Genomic DNA, 21,169 nt, shown 5'->3' on the forward strand with positions numbered 1-21,169 from the left:
CTCATGGTCTTTATTATTGTATATTGCAACCAATTCATATCCTTCATTTTCTGACAGGAAGTCATTTTTAATTCTTTGGAGATTGTAATATTTCATGACTTGTAGTTATGCAACACCCCAATAGCAGTACTAAAGAAAAGGGGATTTGTTTCTGGAAGGTAATAGAGTTTTGCAATTTTCTGAAAAGATTCCAGTTTGCTCTTCACTTCACTGTTAAATTATAGGCCCCATTTTGTCCATTTTCAACATTTATATCTGTTGGAAAGCAAGTATGGGCTCCTTCCTCTGACTTCCTCAGTTCTAGGCCTCCTTCCACCCCCAGCTCCTATGTGTATGTTTGGACTTTTTCAATCAACAAGCCAGTCTTGATTAAGTTCCTATTGTGTGTGAGACCACACGTAGGGGATACAGGGAAAGACAAAACACCCAAAAGGGAAGACCACATGAAAACAAATATGGACAAATTGGATATATACGTGATCAATTGGAGCTAATCTTTTTTTTTTTAATTATAATAACTTTTTATTGATAGAATCCATGCCAGGATAATTTTTTACAACATTATCCCTTGCACTTACTTCCATTCCGATTTTTCCCCTCTCTCCCTCCACACCCTCCCCCAGATGGCAAGCAGTCCTATATATGTTAAATATGTCACAGTATATCCTAGATACAATATATGTATGCAGAACCAAACAGTTCTCTTGTTGCACAGGGAGAATTGGATTCAGAAGGTAAAAATAATCCAGGAAGAAAAGCAAAAATGCAAATAGTTTACATTCATTTCCCAGTGTTCTTTCTTTGGGTGTAGCTGCTTCTGTCCATCACTGATCAATTAAAACTGAGTTAGATCTTCTCTTTGTCGAAGAAATCCACTTCCATCAGAATACATGCTCATACAGTGTCGTTGTTGAGACATATAATGATCTCCTGGTTCTGCTCATTTCACTCAGCATCAGTTCATGTAAGTCTCTCCAAGCCTCAGTGTATTCACCCTGCTGGTCATTTCTTACAGAACAATAATATTCCATAACATTCATATACCACAATTTACTCAACCATTCTCCAATTGATGGGCATCCATTCATTTTCCAGTTTCTAGCCACTACAAACAGGGCTGTCACAAACATTTTGGCACATACCGGTCCCTTTCCCTTCTTTAGTATCTCTTTGGGGCATAAGCCCAGTAGTAACACTGCTGGAACAAGGGGTATGCACAGTTTGATAACTTTTTGGGCATAATTCCAGATTGCTCTCCAGAATGGTTGGATTCGTTCACAACTCCACCAACAATGCATCAGTGTCCTAGTTTTCCCACATCCCCTCCACATTCGTCATTATTTTTTCCTGTCATTTTAGTCAGTCTGACAGGTGTGTAGTGGTATCTCAGAGTTATCTTAATTTGCATTTCTCTGATCAATAGTGATTTGGAACACTCTTTCATATGAGTGGAAATAGTTTCAATTTCATCATCTGAAAATTGTCTGTTCATATCCTTTGACCATTTATCAATTGGAGAATGGCTTGGTTTCCTATAAATTAGAGTCAATTCTCTCTATATTTTGGAAATGAGGCCTTTATCAGAACTTTTAACATCAGAAGATGTTTTCCCAGTTTGTTGCTTCCCTTCTAATCTTGTTTGCATTAGTTTTGCTTGTACAAAGACTTTTTAATTTGATGTAATCAAAATTTTTCTATTTTGTGATCAGTAATGATCTCTAGTTCATCTTTGGTCACAAATTTCTTCCTCCTCCCCAAGTCTGAGAGATAAACTATCCTATGTTCCTCTAATTTATTTATAATCTCATTCTTTATGCCTAAATCATGGACCCATTTTGATCTTATCTCGGTATACAGTGTTAAGTGTGGGTCCATGCCTAATTTCTGCCATACTAATTTCCAGTTATCCCAGCAGTTTTTGTCAAATAATGAATTCTTATCCCAAAAGTTAGGATCTTTGGGTTTGTCAAACACTACACTGCTATAGTTGACTATTCTTCTTGTGAACCTAACCTATTCCACTGATCAATTAATCTATTTCTTAGCCAATACCAAATGGTTTTGGTAACTGCTGCTTTATAATATAGTTTTAGATCAGGCACAGCTAGGCCACCTTCATTTGATTTTTTTTCATTAATTCCCTTGAGATTCTCAACCTTTTATAATAATTGGAGCTAATCTTAAGGGGAAAGACATTGACATCAAAGGGGATTGGGGAAGTGTAAGGTTCTGGTTGATTTTCTGGAGGTCTTTGGACCAGCCTTTGTTTCAGCAGAGTAATCACCACTAGATAGCCAGGGATAAAGTCCAAATTCTTTGTTGTCTTCTTCATAGTCCTTGCCTTCTGGAGGCCCTTCAGATAGCCTTGGTCTCAGTGGAGAAATGTAGGACAGGCCAGCCACCACAGTGGTGGAAGATGGAGTGAATGTCTCTCATCCAGTCCTTGTTGGCTCTTATGTACTCTATTATAATTACATCATAGTAGGTGTGAATCTTGTAGAACTATATTAAGTACTAAGTACATGTACTGAACTGGAGAACTCACATGCTAAGCTAGATAACTATTGTTTTGTCAATTCCTCTGAGTTACCTTGTTTTGAGTATGCTTCTCCAGAATTCTGGCTCTCTATAGGGAAGCATCTTAGTTGATCTTAGTTGAGTCTCAAAGCCAGGAGGCAGACATGAGGAAAGAGAATATATTCCAGGTATGGCGGTCAACCATGGGAATTGCTATTTTTTAGGGAATTATCTTGTGCAGGAACAGCAAGGAAGCCTGTGTCACTAAGTTGCAGAGGAGGTGGGGGATATAAGGTGTAAGAGGAATGGAAAGGGAGAGGGAGCTAAGTTATGCAAAGCTTTGAATATCAGTATTTTATATATACATAAATACATTTCTCTCTCTCTCTCTCTCTCTCTCTCTCTCTCTCTCTCTCTCTCTCTCTCTCTCTCTTTCTCTCTTTCTCTCTGTCTATCTCTCTATCTATCTACCTTGGGTGTGATAAGGAATCACTAGATTTTTTTTGAATAGGGGGATAACATGAGCAGACTTGAGTTTTAAGAAGATAAGTATGATGCCTGAGGATGGGCTGGGGAGACACTTGAGGGGATCAATTAGAAGTCAAGGAAGAGGTGATGAAGGTTTTCCCATTTCTAAGTTGCACAGAACACCTTGAGGTACTAGGGCTACTGGTCTAGGATTCTTTTTTCTCCCCATCTTATGCTAGTTCCTCTTTCCCCTTTCTCACTTCTGTTTTTTTTGCTGATCTTCTCTATCCCCATTCCTGTGGGAGGCATCTCAGAATTCCTGTTTCACTTGGACTCTCAAATCTCTTCTTTTTCTTCCAGTAGTAATAGGAAGAGATTCTCAAGAGACTTCCTTCCTATCTTCCAGCTGCAGAACAGCTGCAGATCCTCAAACCACTCAGATGATCAGGGAGTCATCAATCACAAGCCTTCCAGAAATTTTGAGAACCTCTAAGCCTTACCATTTGCCCTCCTACTGTATTTTCCAGATCCCTGTTTACTACTATCTAACTTGCTGATATACCTTAAGAACCCCAAGGCTATTTCTATCCAACCAAACTACCTGATATATGCTTAGGACTTAAGGATCTTTCCATCTACCCCATGACTGAACTCAGCCTTTTTGGGGCTGATTGCTTATGTATAACATTAGGGGGATAGACTAGATGACCTAATCTAAGGTATTTTTCCGTTGTAAGACTGTAACCCTAAGATCCTATGAACTCTCACCCAATAGACTTTGTTTCATGTTATAGGATCAAACATTTTACAGTAAACACAGTAGGCTTATTCTATAATACTGAGAATGTGGTTTGTTATGAAATAAATACTGCTTCCAAAAGCCTGCTTGCTGCCACTGTATATTCCCGTTAAGGATGTCCTTGATCTGTATCTCGATTATTCTCATAAACATTTTATATATCTGGGAAAGGAGACACTTAAATTGGTAGCTATTGAGGTTCTTTCAGTCTCCTTTTTTCATGATTAAATAAAATCTGAGTTTTTCTCATGCTTTTTTTTTAAAATAACTTCTGCTCCTTTATGTACAGTGTGAAGTATGCTCAGCGTCCTCAATAATATAGCTTCCAGCATAAATCTCTATATACATTTGGTCTAATCCAGCTTTTGAAACCATCTTTATTCTCTCTAGTGCCATTTCGACCTACTTGTTGAATTTAAAGTTGAATTATGCTGATTCTGACCTTGGTGAAAAAAAATTGATATTAAAATTTTGGCAGAATTTCTCCATTTTTCTCCTTCATTTCACTGTCCATGGAGTAGTGTACTTTGGATATTGGCTGTTTCCTATTTTCTGCACCCTCAGTTAGTCCTGAAATTAAATTTACAAACAATCAGGCTGGACACATTGGGCCAGTATTGGGTCATAGAATTTGATAGATGAAAGGGAGTTTAGAGATCTGGTATTACCTCTTCATTTTATAAATGGGAAAATCGAGGTCTAGAGAGCAAGAATTTTTTGAGGTCACACAGCTAACTAGTTAGTGGGGGAGATTCTGCTAGAGATCTGATTCCCAAGTCAATATATTGTATATATCAGTGTATAAGCTTTTTGTTTATGGGAACCATCATCATTTCTGGAGTGTTCCAGAGCTTTAGACTGGGCAAGAGTTTTGATGGGTATGAGGAGACTTGGGATTTGGATCATATGATGTGTTACCAAGGCCCATTTCTATTTTTTGTGGAAGTTCTGATGGTTTCTCTGGTGTTCTATTCAGGATATCACATATGTCATAGTAAGTATTAAGCCATTAAAGCAATATGTTTTGTATTCAGGAAGAGCTATAAGAATTTAAAAAAAGGCAGCTATTTTTTTCTTTGCAAACTGGTATTAAGAGGCTCATTAGAAAAGGCAGTGCATAGAAGACACTTGGAGGTGGATTAAACCTTAGGAATTGTCAGCTTTCTAAAGAAGTATAGATGTGTAGAGTGAAGATTTGTATGTATGTGACCTTTTCTCTGAACCTTTCTAAATTCAAGCAGGGAGATGACTCAAAAAATGGCATAACCTGAATCAGACTCCCAAGGGTCAGATAAGATGTGAGCATAACATTTCAGGAGGGGATGGTGTTCCTGACAATTGTTGAAATATTTCTCCCCTACATCGAACTCTGTAACATGAAATATGTTCCCTCTTTTTGCTTTGGAATGCATGAGGCAAACCTTTTCTCCCTCCCCCCCCCTTTTTCTAGCAAATACTTTATCGAAAGAGTCTTTGTTTGGTCCGAGCTTCTATCCATTTATTTCAGACTCCCCAACTCAGTCACATTTTCCCTTTTCTCTCTTTTTTTCCCCCCAAGCTCTCACATTACTGATGTTACATTAACAGCCCCCTGCCAATGGCTCTGTGTGTTTCATGCTGGGTGAAATGGAGGCTATCATAGCAGCCCATCATGTGAATCTGGGGGAAAAATGACCGCTGGGACTAGACCAAGGAAAGTCTGGGAGGAATGGCCAGTTACAAACCCTGTGATTCTCAGCATCAGTATCAGTTTAGAACCAATCATTTCTGGCCTCTTTGAGAAGGATATCTTTGTCACTTTTTCCAAAGACCTTTTCTTCCTAGTTTTTTTTTAAGCAAGAAAGGAAATTTAGAAATCTTCTAATCAATCCCTTCATTTCTATAACTCGAAAAGGACCTGGACCTGTGATTTGATTAATATGGAAACAATTAGGTAAAGCAGGGGATGGTACATTGGTTCTGGAGTCAGAAGGGTTCGAGTTCAAATTTGGCTTCTGTAGGTATGTTATTATGGGCAAGTCATTTAATTTCTGCTTGTCTCAGTTTTCTCATCTGCAGAATGGGGATAAAAATGATACCATTGTTTTGCAAACCTCAAAGTACTGTATAAATGCTAACTATATATCATAGTCCCTCTTCTATAAAGAGTGGCTTATATTTATAGGCTGAAAGCAAATAGATTGAAAATTCAGATATGCCTCCATATTAGACCATGCAGCTAGGCTATAATATAGGGAACAATGTATTCAGCTAGGAGAAAAAAAATCACCAAAAACTTGGATTCTAGGATCTGCAACTTAATTGCTGAGTGGTTAGGAGGTTGTAATATAGTGAAAAGAATGTTGGATTGGAGTGAGAGGTATTGGACTCAAATTCTCCTTCTAGAGCTTAATGCTTGCATGACCCTGGACAAGTCACTTTCAATTTTCAGTGTCCTTATTATAAAATAAAAAGGCAGGACCAGATGGCTTCTGAGGTCCTTTTCATCTCTATGAATGTATGATCATATGATTCTGCAAGCTCTCTGGACCTTGTTTTACTTGGACAAGTAAGTCACTCAGCTTCCTATTTGTCTGAAACTTCTATTGGGAGTTCCTAAATTGGAATTGATGAAGTTGTGTTATATAATATATATATATATATATATATATATATATGTAAACCCTACAACTTTATCTATATACACACATATAAACATTTATATACACACATATATACATATATACACATACATAAACATTTATCTACATACACATAAACATTTATAAACACACATATTTAATAACTGCATTTAAATGTAATGATAGCTAATATTTACATAGCATCCTGTGGCTTGCCAAGGATTGTGTATATCCTCTTTCATTTGATCCTCATAACAACCCTGTGTTGTTATTATTTATGACTTGTGTTGAGAACCTAGTTCTACCCCTTGCCACATGTGACTTTGGCCTCTAAGGACCTCATTGTGTGTAAAATGAGGGGGGTCTGCCAAATGGCCTCTCTGCTTCTCTCTACATCTTAGTGTTTGGGATGGGATGGGATAAGATGGAATGGAAAGAACACTGGATTTGGAATCAGGAATTTGACTCTTCCTTCTCCTGACTAGCTGCATAAACACAGTCTATTTCTTTGAGATACCTTTCAGGGTTATTGTGAAGAAAAGGATCTTTTTTGGGGGTGGTGTAGTTTTTTTTAACTGAAGAGAGATATAAATGTGTAATGATGATATCAATTATTTCTCCAACAAATAGTTGGAATGACCACCGGAACCTAGGCTCTTCTGTCATATGAAGGTAGAAATATAGAAAGACTAAGAGCTTTGAAGAAGGGGATGAGGGAGAGAAAGAGAAAAGTCAGCAGAATTGCTGTGGAAAGAAGCCTTTCGTCTGGTTAGATGACCCGAATTCAAATACTATTGCCTGATGTGTTTTCCGATCTGTGTGTTTTCCTTGTTCAGAAATACTGGGAGATATGGTGGATTCAATTTCACACCACTGCAGAAAAAGCACATGGATTTTTTGGCTCCTGGTACATATAAAAGTTACATTTACACTAGACTTCGGTCTATTAAATGAGCATTAGTATTATGTCTAAAAACAATTTACATTGCTAAAATATGCTAACCATCATCTAAACCTTTAACAAATCATAATCTTTTTGCTAGTGAAGTGTCTTCTTTCACTGTTGATGGTGCTGACTGATGAGAGTGTTAGTTGTTGAAGGTTAGGGTGGCTATGGAAATTTAAAAAAATGACAACAATGAAGTTTGCCCCATTGATTAAGGCTGTTGTAGAGTTGCTAATTGGCCTAATTTCAATATTATAGGAAACTTGAGAAGGAGAGATGGGAGAATGGCTAATTAGTGGAGGATCAGAATACTCTCAACATTTATGGATAAAATCTTCTGTCTTATATGGGTATAGGTCATGGTGCCCTAAAGAAATTATAAGAATAACATCAAAGATCACTGCTCTCAGATCACCATAATAGTTATATTGAACAAGTTTGAAACTGCAAAAATTACCAAAATGGGACAGAGACACAGTGTGAGCACGTACTGTTGGAAAAATAGCGCCGATAAACTTGCTCAACATAGGGTTGCTATAAATCTTCAGTGTGTAAAAAATGCAATATCTGTGAAGCACCAAAGAGTGGGTTGGTCTATCTGGCCTCTGGGGTCCCTTCCACCCATAGATACATGATCCTGTGATTTGAGGTGTGGTCTTCTCTGTTTTCAATCCATCAAAGTCAGCTGGTACTTGCTGCCTTGAATTTATAGACCTTTGGGCAAGGAATTAGAAGGTGTCTTTTGACTTATGGCTTAAACTTTTGCCATTTATGACCCCTTTTCACCCAAGAAAGTCTTACATGACCTTGGATATATAGGTATATAAAATAGGTATTCACTGATAATAAATCCTAATTTCACAACCTGCACCTTCAGTTATGAGATCTCACATGTGACATATGGTTTAAGAAACTGGGTCTTCTGCAAGGTGCCTCTGAAAAGGCAAATCTATTTACTAATCAGCCTGAAAATCCTTGGTGACGCATTTCAGAGCTAGCTGTGTCTTCTGCATACTAAATGAGTTTGTGTTTTACTAATTGCTCATCTCTAGAAATGTTATTAAAATGCCTTCCCAGGACCTAAGGAAGGCTGCCTTGTAAAGGGACTGATTAATAGCAGGCTAATTGCCTTTGCTTTCTTGGCTTTGAAAGCAGTACCACCTAGGTCTTTGCTGTTGCTGCAAATAAGAGCATTCCACCAGCTCAACCCTGCCAGTGACTTGTAGGTCAGAAGCCCTAGGGGTTGTGAAAAGAGGGTAGGTCCCAAAGCACCTGCCTTACAGGATTCCACAGGTCAAAGACCTTAGGCCTTCAGTGATTTCTGCTGCTCCACATGGGATTAAACCAACATGGGAAATGTTCATCCAGAAAGTCGGAAGGTCATCTTCTGTGACTGGCTCAACATACCATGTAGCCTCCCAATCCCTTTATTCGGTGCTACACATAAGAAAATTGAAGCCCAAAGACCAAGGAATGATGCTAAAACCATCCAGCAAATCAGTAATAGAGCTGATTTTAGAATGGGAGTCTCTTGACTTCCACTGCAGTCCTAGTTATAGGTGCTAGGTTTTAGGGGCTGCCATTGAGGGGAGCTGGCAAAGCAGAACCAGAGAGGATCCAGGAGGAGGAATTAGCTCAAGTGGTAGTTTGTGGTTTCTTGTAGGAGTAACACTTTAACCAGCTTCAAAAGGCTCCTCTTTTGAACTGGGCTACTCTGAGACTGATTATCAGAAACTTCTATTGGGTGTTCCTAAACTGGGATTGATGAACTTGTTTCTGAATATTATATAAATATATGTGCATATACAAGATATTTTAATAACTATTTCAGTAGAATGTAACAGATGTATTTTAATAACTTGATTTCAATAAAATATGTATAATGTAATATAATTCATATATTTTAATAATCATATTTCAGTAAAATATATATGATGTAATATAATGATACATGTATTTTAATAACTGCATTTCAATGAAATATGTGAAATGTAACATAATACTACATATATTTTAATAACTATATTTCAATAATGATAGTTAATATTTATATGGCACTTTATAGTTTACAAAGGATTGTGTGTATGCATGCATTCTCACTAGATCTTCATAAGATATTAGCTGCTATTACTATTTCCATTTTACAGGTGGGATAATGGAGACTGGGAAGTCAAAGGACTTACCTATTGTAACACAGTTAATATGTGTCCAATGCAGGGTTTGAAGTCAGGGCTTCCTGACTTCACATTCGGCATTCCGAGCCATGGTCTCACTCAGTTGCCTACAAAATCCTACATCCTTTGTAATTCTGTGGATTTTATTTTATGCACTTAAAAATTCTGAGAAGGAATCCACTGGGCTTTACCAAACTGTCTAAGGGGTCCATGATGCAAAATAATAACAAAGTAAAAAAGGCTAAGAACCCTTGGTCCCTGAATATTTTAACTATCTAATTGGTTTTCTGCTGTCTTCACTTTTAATCTCTCTTCTACTGATCATTCATTCTTATTTAGGATAGGAAAAAGGGCCTAGGATAACACACTGCTATAGCTAATCAAAGTCTGTTAGAGTCTGATGCTTTGTTTCTATGTGGTCTTCTCAGTTAATTAGCCTTTATTAAATGCCTACTATGTGCCAGACTGAACTAAGAGTTGGGGATCCAAAAAAAAAGGTGAGAAATTCCTGCTGCTAAGGAGTCTTCAATTTAATGGGAGGGATGGGTGGGGGAAGTAGGGTCACACAATCTGCGAACAACTATATACAAAAAAGAAATCTATATTTATTATATACATATATGTATATATATATATATATATATATATATATATATAGTGTCTACATACACATCCATCCATCCATCCATCCCTCCCTCCATCCATATGTCTCATAGGGAAGGCACCAAGACTAAGGGGGACTGGGAGAGACTTCTTGCAGAAAATGAAACTTGCTTAAAGAGAGAATAATTAAACTAGAACAGAAAGGTGTTAAACTCATGGTCAGTGGTTCCCGAGTGGTTCCCAACTAGATTTAAATGTAACATGTGACTAACACAATAAATAAAAATACAATAAATAAAAGAGAATATTAATTTGTTGTTTTCTAAGTGAACATGTGGCCTTCAGGGATCTGTTTGAGTTTGATATCACAGGATCAAAAGAATGTAAAATCTTTTAAGAGATGGGGGTAGAGATGTGGGAATGAGTGGGGATCATTCTGTCTGCTTGTGCCAAGACACAAAACTTTCCAGTGGTTAAGCACTTAATAAAGATTTTTGAATTGCCTAAGTGTAACAGGAACCACAAATAGAAGGTATAAGATTTGAATCCAGTTCTTTGTCTTCCAAATCCATTACCCTTTCCCATAATCCTAGCTTGCTAATCTTGAGGGCAGCAGACCTTTCTGTTTTCCTGTATGACTCACCCTCCACTACCATTTCTGTTCTATGTTTTTCCACTTGGCCCCAGAGATTATCCTGAGATCTTCATAATTCCTGTGTACCTTAACTTGGATTGATTTACTTTGTATTCATCCTATATCTAATTCCCACATATCTTTATAGATCTTATCGTAGCTTTCTCAGTCTCAGTGACTTAATTAACACTCAAGACCTACCTGTTGACTATGATCCAACAGTGAAATTCACTGGTGTTCATCCCCCATTGAATAAGAATCATAAAAGGATCCTTTCCATGCTTCAAATTTCCAAATTTCAGATGTATCCTTGTATGACATAGGATGAGATCATGTTGAAACTCATTTTGGAAGAGGGTAGATGAAGGACTGCTCAATGAATAAGAATGCTCTGGATATAGGTCTGGAATTGCCATCTCCTCTTAATCCCCCATGATATCTTAGTTTATTGTCAGAGATTTTTAACTGATGTCCTTACTCCCAGTCTCTCTTCCTATTTTGTCCTCTATATGACAAAATAATGATAGATGTCCTCCAAGTGACAAAATGATCTTCCTTTACTCTGCTGAATTTTTTTTCACTATCACTCTATTAGTTCTAAGGGAAAAAAAATTAAAGTCCCTAGCCTGGCAGCCCTTCACAACCTGAAAATTTCCCTTTTAATACATATTTCAGAGGCAATTGTTTTCATGTATTCCATGTTCCAGCCCAACTAGCTTATTTGCTGTTTCCTAAACTTAACATTTATTTCCCATCATTACACCTTTACTCAGGCTTCCCCTCTGCCCTAGCTAGAATGCCCTTTCCCTTCAATTTCAGTCCTTTTCAAGGACTAGCTCAAAGGATATGGTGGTTGAATTAGGCTTTAAAAGTAAGTAAGATTTCCAAGATGGTGATCCCTGGTTGGGTTCTAAAGCACCTTATTCACTACACAGTTCTGATTCCTCTAGTTGTTAGGGATATGTTCTCCCCTTGAATATATTTCATATTTGGTATTTAAAGAACCAACTTCAGAATAAAAAAAGCCTGAAATCACGTTCTGTCTCTCGCTGGGTGACTCTGGGCAAGTCACGACACTTTCATTTTGCAGGCAACTCCCTAATATTTTAAGTTTCAGAGAAGGTGCCAACTTGCCTTGGTAGAGGGAGCTTCTCACAATAAACTCCCAACATCAATGAAATAACAGGTCTAGTTCCTATTCCCATATTTTTGTATTTACTTACCTGTTCATATAACTCTATTTGATGAAAAAAAATGTAAATTCCTTGAAGACAGACATTATCTCATTTTTGTCTCTATATCTTTAGCGATGTAGCTGGTAAATCAATGTTTTGTAAATGTTTGATGAATTGAATTAAATTTCTTTTTATTCCCTGGATATATGACATGTGACCTGTGTATATACACAGCAGCACATTGCATGACCTTGTAAAACATGTTGTATATCTGATAACCTCAGTTATTCAAAACATAGATCTGAATTAGCAAGGAAATAAGAAAGTAGTAAAAGATTGTCAGAAAACTCATCTTTCTGCATCAGGTCCAACAGCTCAGTGAGACAGACATACAATCTTTTGATGGCTAGTCTAGTGTTGCTGTGTAGCTTGGCTGCCTGGGGACATTGATAGAAAGAACTGTGTGTGGTCTTTTTCTTGTACATTTTCATGTTTTCTTTAACTATTTCCTGGCAGAGGGGAGGTATAAATTAGTGTAGAATTGCATGGAATGGTCTTTACTAAATACCCCATTTTTGTTTTGAGACTAAGTCTCCCTATCTCACTCAAGATGGAAATGCAGTAGTCACTCATGGGCTTAATCCCATTACTGATCAACATGGTAGCTTTTTAACCTACTACATATTTCCTGATATGTGTTAGTTTTACCCTTCCTCAAGTGACCTGGTGGTCCCTATTCCTAGGGGAAACACTTTTTAACATGCATCATGTGGACATAGACTCAGTTTTAATCCTACTGCAGTTTAGAATCCTGACTTATTTCTGCACATCTACCCTTTTCAACTACTGAACATTAGTTTCTGGCTACTGAAGATGGTGAATGAAAAACTATGATACTGTTAGTATGTAGCAGATAGTAATATAATAATATAGTAGTAGGTAGTGGTAGCTATTTCTAGAAAGAAAAGATTGCTGTCCCTCCCAGGCAAAGTGAGATATGTAAAGAGAAATATTTTGATATTGATATGATCTCTCTGTCTCTCTGTTTTTCTCTGTTTGTGTCTTTGTCTCTCTCCTTCCCCTTTCCTTCTCTCTCTCTCTCTCTCTCTCTCTCTCTCTCTCTCTCTCTCTCTGTCTCTCTCTCCCTTCTTCCTTTCCTCCCTCCCTCTCTTTCTCTCTCCCTCCTCTTTCTCTCTTCCCTTCCCTCCCCTATCTCTCCCTTTTCCTTTCCCCCTCTTCTCTCTTCTTTCTCCCTCCCCCTGTCTCTCTGTCTCTGTCTTTGTCTCTCTCCCTTCTCCCTCCCCCTCTCTGCCTCTGTCTCTTTTCTTTTTCCCTCCTCCTCTTTCTGTCTCTCTCTCTCTTCCTCCCTCGCTCTCTCTTCTCTTTCTTTATCTTCTGTATATACACATATGTTTATAAGTATACCTATGTAACTGTATTTAAACTTCTTAACTTTGTGACATAGGTACTGTAGGGATTTTTCTTCCCATTTTATGGATTGAGAAAAGGCATCTTAAGTCCCTTGTCAAATATATATCATGTGCCCTTTGGGTACTGACAAAGATTGTATAGGCTAGGGGTTTGGAGGGCTGGAAAAAAATTTCCTGAAGTATCCCAGGGCTTTTGTTATTTTTTTTTTAACTCATTATCTTCTGGACCAATGTACTTTCCTACACCAAGCTCTGAATGCAGATGGCACTCCATTATAGCCCTGTATCTCTCCTCCAGATATTTCAAGGCCAACTTCATTAAAGTGGAAAGCCTGGCTCTTCTCCAAATAGGCAATTTTAAATGAAACTGATAGCCTGGCTAGGAATTTTGGTTTATCTCCTATCATCTGATTAACAACCACACAGGAGTTTATAATGACTTCGGGAAAAGGCAGCCAATTATCCCATTGTTGACTTAGATTCTCTTCAAAAGTGACCATGTCGGTGGGGAGTGGGTGGGGGAATAGTGGATAGGACTCTGACTCTTTAGAGAAATATTCTAAATTAGGAGGTACCTGGATTTATCAGGTGAAAGACACTTAAACTATGACAGGAGAACATTTAGGAGTTTCTGATTGTACAACGACATTTCACCATTATTACCTAGAATCTGGAAGAGGCTTTTCCCAGTCCTTCATCTTAATGCCTTCTCTCTGAGTCTACTTTCAATTTATTCTGTATATATTTTGCTTGTACATACTTTTTTTTCCTATTTTGTCTCCCTCCATTAGACTGTGAGTTTTCCCTTTCCTCTTTTTGTATTTCCAGGACCTTAACTATCACACTAGAGAAGATTAATAAAGATTGGTTGATTTGACTTTACCTGAGTGCACATTGTTTTCTTCCCACAGGACTCTTTTTTTCCCTGAGTTAAGTGACTTAGTCACAATCACATAACTAGGAAACATTAGGTGTCTGAGGCCAGATTTAAACTCAGGTCCTCCTGACTTCAGGGCTGGTGCTCTATCCACTGTGCCACCTAGCTGCCCCATAGAACTCTTTAACGATCATTTATCTTTAGTGTTTTTGATGCATCCTTGTTTGGTGGTTCCTTAAGAACTAGATTACTTTTGTATGATAGTCCTACCCCCCACATACATATGTGTACATATATCCCTAGGAGCATTATACTTGCCTAGAAATAATTTACCTAAGAACCTCAGTTACCTAGAATGTAGTTATGAATCAGGATGGAAGCAAAAATGACCTCTGAGTTATAAAAATAAGTTCAGAAAATCCTAACACTAAAATTTATAAATTTTAGAAGTCTCTTAGGTTTTCCTCAAAACCTGCTAACTTTTAGTTTACAAAAAGTTCTAATAAGCCTGATTATCTGATTTCATAGATATAGCAGGTTAGGAGATGGAGGGTGGGGAAGCCTGGCAAAAATAGGTCCACTGGCACAGTGACATCTGACAGGGAGGGAGGAACTATAAGAAGCTGAACACAGTCTAAAAAACTTAACAATACAGGATCAGTAAGAGAATGGACAAATGACCCAATAAGCCTCAATAAAACCCTAATGAATCACTATATTATGAAATGGTATTGAGATAGATGTTGACTCTTGAGATTTTTTGTGGAAAATTAATTGAATAAAACTGGCTCTATTAGCTATTCTGCTTTTATTCTTTTAAGAAAAGCTAATGAGTTAGATAAGATAACCTTTAATTTTGGCCCAAGTGGCCATATTTGAGTCACTGGGGGAGATTTTGTCATCAGTGTTTCTGGGTAGCCACAAAGGTTCAATAGTAGTCCAGAGAATAGATTTGTGGGGGAAACCCCAGAGCATCTGTAACGTGGCTATATCTCTTCAGTATAGTTATCCCTTCTACCTTGCAACTTTCCCCATAATGGTTTAGAAATATCACCAGTTGGCATAAGAAATTAAATGGGAATTTTATGGGGAATTTTGTGGAAGCCACAGACAGCATGCAAAGGTCAGCAAAGATGATGCAGAAAAAAGTTTAGAAATTCAAAAATGCATAAAATATGTATGTATAGAATTGTATAATATCAACATTTTTATTTTTAGTATCACACTAATTCAGACTTTCCTGTATGTAGGGAGGACCAAAAATGTTTATATATATTGTCTAGATCACAAAGCTGGGGATGGGAGAGTACCATGCTCCTAACTCCCTCAGTGTGGAAGGGATAACTATATAGAGGGGTCTAATGACCACTTCTCCAAGTCTGCACAAGATACTGCTCTAATACAATGGCTATCACTTGCAGTGGCAAGAAATATTATGTCATTCATCAGGTAAAATTGTGCTTTCTGGTCATCCCTGTGACCCTTTTGCCATCAGCTTAATGGGCTAAATTTCTCCTGCCCAGGCAGCCTTGCTGATTTACTCTTCTCTATTGATATGCTCACAGGTTGGCAATTTCATATTAATGTTACTTTTTACTGGCTTAGACTGCCAATATACATCTTGTTCAGCCTAGCTAATTCACTTCACTTTACTCTATTAATTTTCAAGTACCAGGAGCTGAAACTCATTATAAGAAGTAGATTTCTGACACAAAAGTTCCCTTAAAGAAGGAAATGTGCTCTGGTATCATTAAAAGAAAAATATAGTTTGAATTTGAGAGGAGAAATTTTGGTGAAAAAGGGAGGTGTATTTTAAAAAATAAGTTATGGTTCATTTGGGAAGTAGTCTACATGTTGCAGTGGAAAGAACATTGGTTTAGGAGAACAAAGACATGAGTTCAAATTCCAGCCTTTATATCCTTTAATTCAGCTAAGTATTAAGTGTTTAAGGTGCCTGGTCTGGAGTTAGAAAGACCTGAATTCAAATTCAGCCTTAGACACTGTATTGTAATGTATCTCTGAGTAAGATACTTAATCCCTGTTTGTTCAATTTCCTCATTTATAAATAAAATAGGGATAATAATAAGCGCCTCCAACCAAGATTGTTGTGAGGATATTGGTAAATTTCTGGCATACCCTAGGTACTTAATAAATGCTTGTTCTGTATCTCTCCCTCTCTCTCTCCCCCTCGCCATGATATCTGAAGAGTGGACCAAATAACTTCTAAGGTTCTTTCCAATTTTAGACATATGATATTAAGTAAATCGACCAGAATTCTAATCCTATGTTTGACTTTACTACAACTTTTGGACTTTAATTTCCCCAACTATAAAATGAAGGGGTTAGACTAAGTCAAAGCTTCTTTAACTGTGGGTAATGACCCATATGGAGTTATATAACTGAATTTAATAGTCATAAAATTATAATTAATTATTAGTAAATGTTTGATTTGTACATCTATTTTATATACCTATATACCCTGCATTGCATAAAAATTTCTGGGGCAAAAATGGGTCATGAGTGGAAAAAGTTTAAGAAGTCCTGGACCAGCTGGCCTTAGCATTCCCCTTTAGGTCTAAATCTTTTGATCTGGTGAAATTGACATTTTTTTAGTTTACATTTGAATTTCCAAACTTTTAAAATCCAAAATGAATAGCAACTCAATATCTTTGTATCAATTTTTATAAAGGATAATTACTATTTGGATTATATAGTAAGTGACTCATGAAAGATGTCATGACATGACATCCCAATAGTCATTTGTCCTTCTCTCTTGCTAAATGTCCTTGTTTTTCATTATTGGTGATTTATATTATATATTCATTGAGGATAGAATGCAATGTTACATGTTTGAAAAAGACTTAAAGATGTTATGCATGAAGCCTTGCCTTCAATAGGTTTCATTTTAAGAATTGACTGTGGTGTAGGCATGAGTACATATTTTAGTTAGATGTTTCTCTATATTCAGCAAAATATAAAGTGGGAAACTTTTCCAAAGCATTTCATAGCCATTTTTAGCCATTTTGGTATTTTTCTTATATTTAAGGGGCTACTAAGTGTTTGGATGAGTGGGGAGAGAGTTAAATGAAAAGAAAGCAATAGTAATAGAAAAGGAGAGTAGGAATTTATGTCCATATGGGACGTCTCTATTTCTTGGTACATTTTTCCAGTTATCTTCTTACAACCTTTCTGGTGAAGTCAGTATTCCTAACTATACCCATTTAAACTTGAGCTAAAACTTAAGCTGGTTCAATTTACCATTTCAGTGGCTCTTATCAATCCATGTGCAGATTAGCTGGGATTTGAACTCAGTGCTTCAGAACCTCTAATGTTTCTTTAGTGAACCTTATTGCCCATTAGAAATCTTAGAAAAGGAGTTAATGACCCAGGTATATAATACAATTAATTATACTATGAAATGGGGAGAGGGGAAGAGAAACAGGAAAAAGGCCATTAACTTTAAGTATACATATCAGAAAAACAAAAAAAACAAAAAAACAACCCAGCTCAAAAAACAGAGAATAGAGGCTCAAAATAATGTTGGTTACTTTTTTTTTTTTTTAAATTAGCAGTCTTCAAACTAATCAAAAATGGTAAAGACATATTCTGGGTAACTGACTTCACTTCTAAATATGTTTATAGTTAGAAAGTAGAAAAATTAATCTCTAATATACTTGGAATGTGAATGATTTTGGTTGTGGTAGATCTATTGGAGATAGTTAATAAATTTTAGATTGAAGCCATTTGAGATTTGAGGTTGGAATTTGCTAACAACTTTCAAAAATAAAATCTATTGTTTTACATAAAAGCTGGCTGTTCCTACCATAACATATATTCCCACTGGATAAAAGAAATAAACTTCATGTTACCTCTGTTCCTTCAGGATTTTAATATAATTCATGTAAAGGCTGCATTTTTTTTAAAAAGCCCACAAAATCAACATCCGGTAAACTGATATAAAAGCAAATAAAGAGATTCTTGGTTTATCTTTCCCTCCTATTTTAACTGTTTAAATTCTATCATGGTTTTATTGGATTATCAATGCATTTATAATTTTCTTTCTTATAAAAAATGTTTATTGGTGTCTGTGCTGTAACAACCTTCTTATAGAAACCCCTTCTTTGTAAAGTAGGAAAAAATAGGTAAGCAAATCAACCAATATAGTCTATCTGACAGTGTGTGTAACATTTGGTATCCATGATGTTTCACTCACCACCTAGAAGATGGAAGTGTGGTTCATCATCTTTCCTTAGGGACCTAGACTGCTCATCACAATTAATCAGAGTGAGCTGCATTTCAATGCTTTTTAAAATTTATATTATTATGGTTACTCTAAGTTGTTTTCTTGGTTCTACTGATTTTATTTTTCTGTACCATTAAAATATTATTAACATTTAAGTTGTTATAACTCACATGGGCCCCCTGAGCATGACAGAAATTATTTGAAAAAAAATTTTAATGTAAGTCAAACTATTTTTCTTGCTAGCCTCAGAACACATACATGGCTTTCTTTGCCTTCCTCTCTCCTCTCATTCCCCACCTTTCCTGAATCTTCTGTGCTATTGTCCTCAATCTCTTTCTTTTAATTTTTAAAAATTTTAATAGCATTTTATTTTTTCAAATGGATGCTAAAATAGTTCTCAACATTCAACTCTGAAAAATCTTGTGTTCCAAATTTTTCTCCCTTTCTTCCATCCTTTCCCCTCCTCAAGACAACAAGCGCTCCAACATAGATCAAACATGTGCATTTCTTCTAAACATATTTCCTTATTCATCATGCTGCATAAGAGAAATCAAATCTAAAGCAAAAAAAATGAGAGAAAGAAGAAACAAGCAAACGAACAACAATAGCAAAAAGGTGAAAATATCATGCTTAGATCCACATTTAGTCCTCATAGTCCTCCGTCTGGATGCAGATAGCTTTTCCATCTCAAGTCTATTGAAATTGCTGTGAATCATCTCATGGTTGAAAAGAGCCAAGTCCATCATCACATAATCTTCTTGTTGCCATGTACAATATTCTCTTAGTTCTACTCACTTCACCTAGTATCAGTTCATTTAAGGCTTTTCTGAAATCAGCCTGATCATTTGATCTGTTTCTTAGGTTATCATTCTTCCAATTTTTAAAAAAATGAGTTTTCCTCCTACTTCCCTTCTTTCTGCTTTATTAACTCTTCTCAGTCTCCCAGACCTTCCCATTTTTACTCCTAATTCATAACTTTTTACCCTTCAAGATTACTTCATCCCTTTATAATATCTCTTATCTGATTACTATCATGCTTTAAAAATATACCAGAGCCACAGGATTTGTATTTTTTTCCAGAAAACTTTGTTATGAATTTTTTTTACCTAATGTATTGTGGGACTGGGATGTCTGTCTTCAATTTACTCATCTTTTAGGGACAGATAGAATTGTCTTCCACATTATTCTGTAGAGAAACAGCTGTTTAGACCCCATCATCAGTCTGAATTGAGGTGATGGTGAGTTTGGTCTTGATGGTGGTGAGTTTGTCTTGTCTGTTTCTTGCCCACTCTTCTTTATGCCGAAGCATACATGTTTCAGAAGATCCCTAGATCCTTTTAGAAGAAATTTCCAATAAGTTGGTTGTCCAGCCTTTTTCTGAAGGCCTCTTTTCAGAGGGAATCTACTACCTTCTGAGGAAAACCATTCCACTTTTGGTAGTGTTTTTTTTTTTTTTTTAACAAACAATTACATTTTTGGTAGTATTTTTTTTATTTATATTGAGCAGAAATCTGCCTCTTTGCAATTTTGCCCTATTGTTCCTTATTCTTTCAAAGCCAAATATAATCACTCTTTGCTAGGGTAGTCCCTGAAATACTTGGGGAAAATAGTTTTTATTTGTATTCTGAATTTAAACATCAAAAAAGAACATTTCAGCAGAACACAAAAATATATTCTATAGGAAACCATGAAATCCATTTCATACAAGTTATTTTTAAAATATATATATATATATATATATATAATAAATTTTACATTTTACTTTTTAAAATGTTCTGTTTGTATTTTCTTCTCAACTTCCTTTTATTATCCTTTTTGTATTAAAAAAAAGTCTTCCAGTGACCTTCCTTTTGAAAATAGCTGTGGGTTCTGATTCTCAATTTGAGTCTTCTCTGGTTCAGGTTATTGTAATGGGCTGAAGCTCAAGTTGATACACTGAGGTCCCAAGCACATGAGACTAAATAGTAATTGGATGATACTCTATTAATATATGCTTGGAGAAAAAATGGCTCCGCTCACTCTTTGTTCAAGTTTTGATGTGTTGTATAGGAAAGACACAGAGAGGATTTGTATGGGTGGAGAGAGAGAGGCAGAGAGACTGCTGGCCGGGTTTGTGTCATGGCTGCTCACATTCCTATCGCCATCCCCCTTCACCTCCACAAAGAATAAAGATCGAGGGTTTTCCCTTAACCTGAATTCCTGACTCTAGCTGATTTTAAAATACGCGATCATCACAGGTTATAAATATATTTAATTTCTTTAACAAACCCTTATATGACATAAATGCAAATTTCTTCATCCCCTTTATTTGATTGTTTAGTAAAGGCATGGAATAGAGCAAAGAGAAGTGGCCTATATGATGTTCAAATCAGATTTTTATTGATAACATCATGCACTAATTCACTGGCTACATAAGCAGCCACCAGCTGGACATGACAATAATCACTTTTGTTTAAAATTCAATTTAATTAACAATCACATGTACACAAGAGATCAAAGATGTAAATATACTAATTTGTTCTTTTTTAGATCCTAAGGTTTTGAACTTTTAAGATTTTTGTAAACACATTTCTTCTTTTAAGTTCAGTTTTTAGTTCTGAATTTTCTCTGTCCCATGTTCTCTTGCTCACCAAATAAGAAAGCAGAAAAAATTAAACCCTTATTACAAATGTGCATAGTTAA

At 36.3% G+C, this 21,169-nt stretch overlaps 1 protein-coding gene across 1 annotated transcript in view; it reads left to right on the plus strand.

Moving 5' to 3' along the window:
• The window catches only part of KIF26B (kinesin family member 26B), a 612,624-nt gene that overhangs the window by 192,679 nt on the left and 398,776 nt on the right, over positions 1 to 21,169 (plus strand). The window lies entirely within an intron of this gene.

This window comes from Sarcophilus harrisii, chromosome 4 (genome assembly GCF_902635505.1).
Source record: "Sarcophilus harrisii chromosome 4, mSarHar1.11, whole genome shotgun sequence".
Lineage (NCBI taxonomy): Eukaryota > Metazoa > Chordata > Mammalia > Dasyuromorphia > Dasyuridae > Sarcophilus > Sarcophilus harrisii.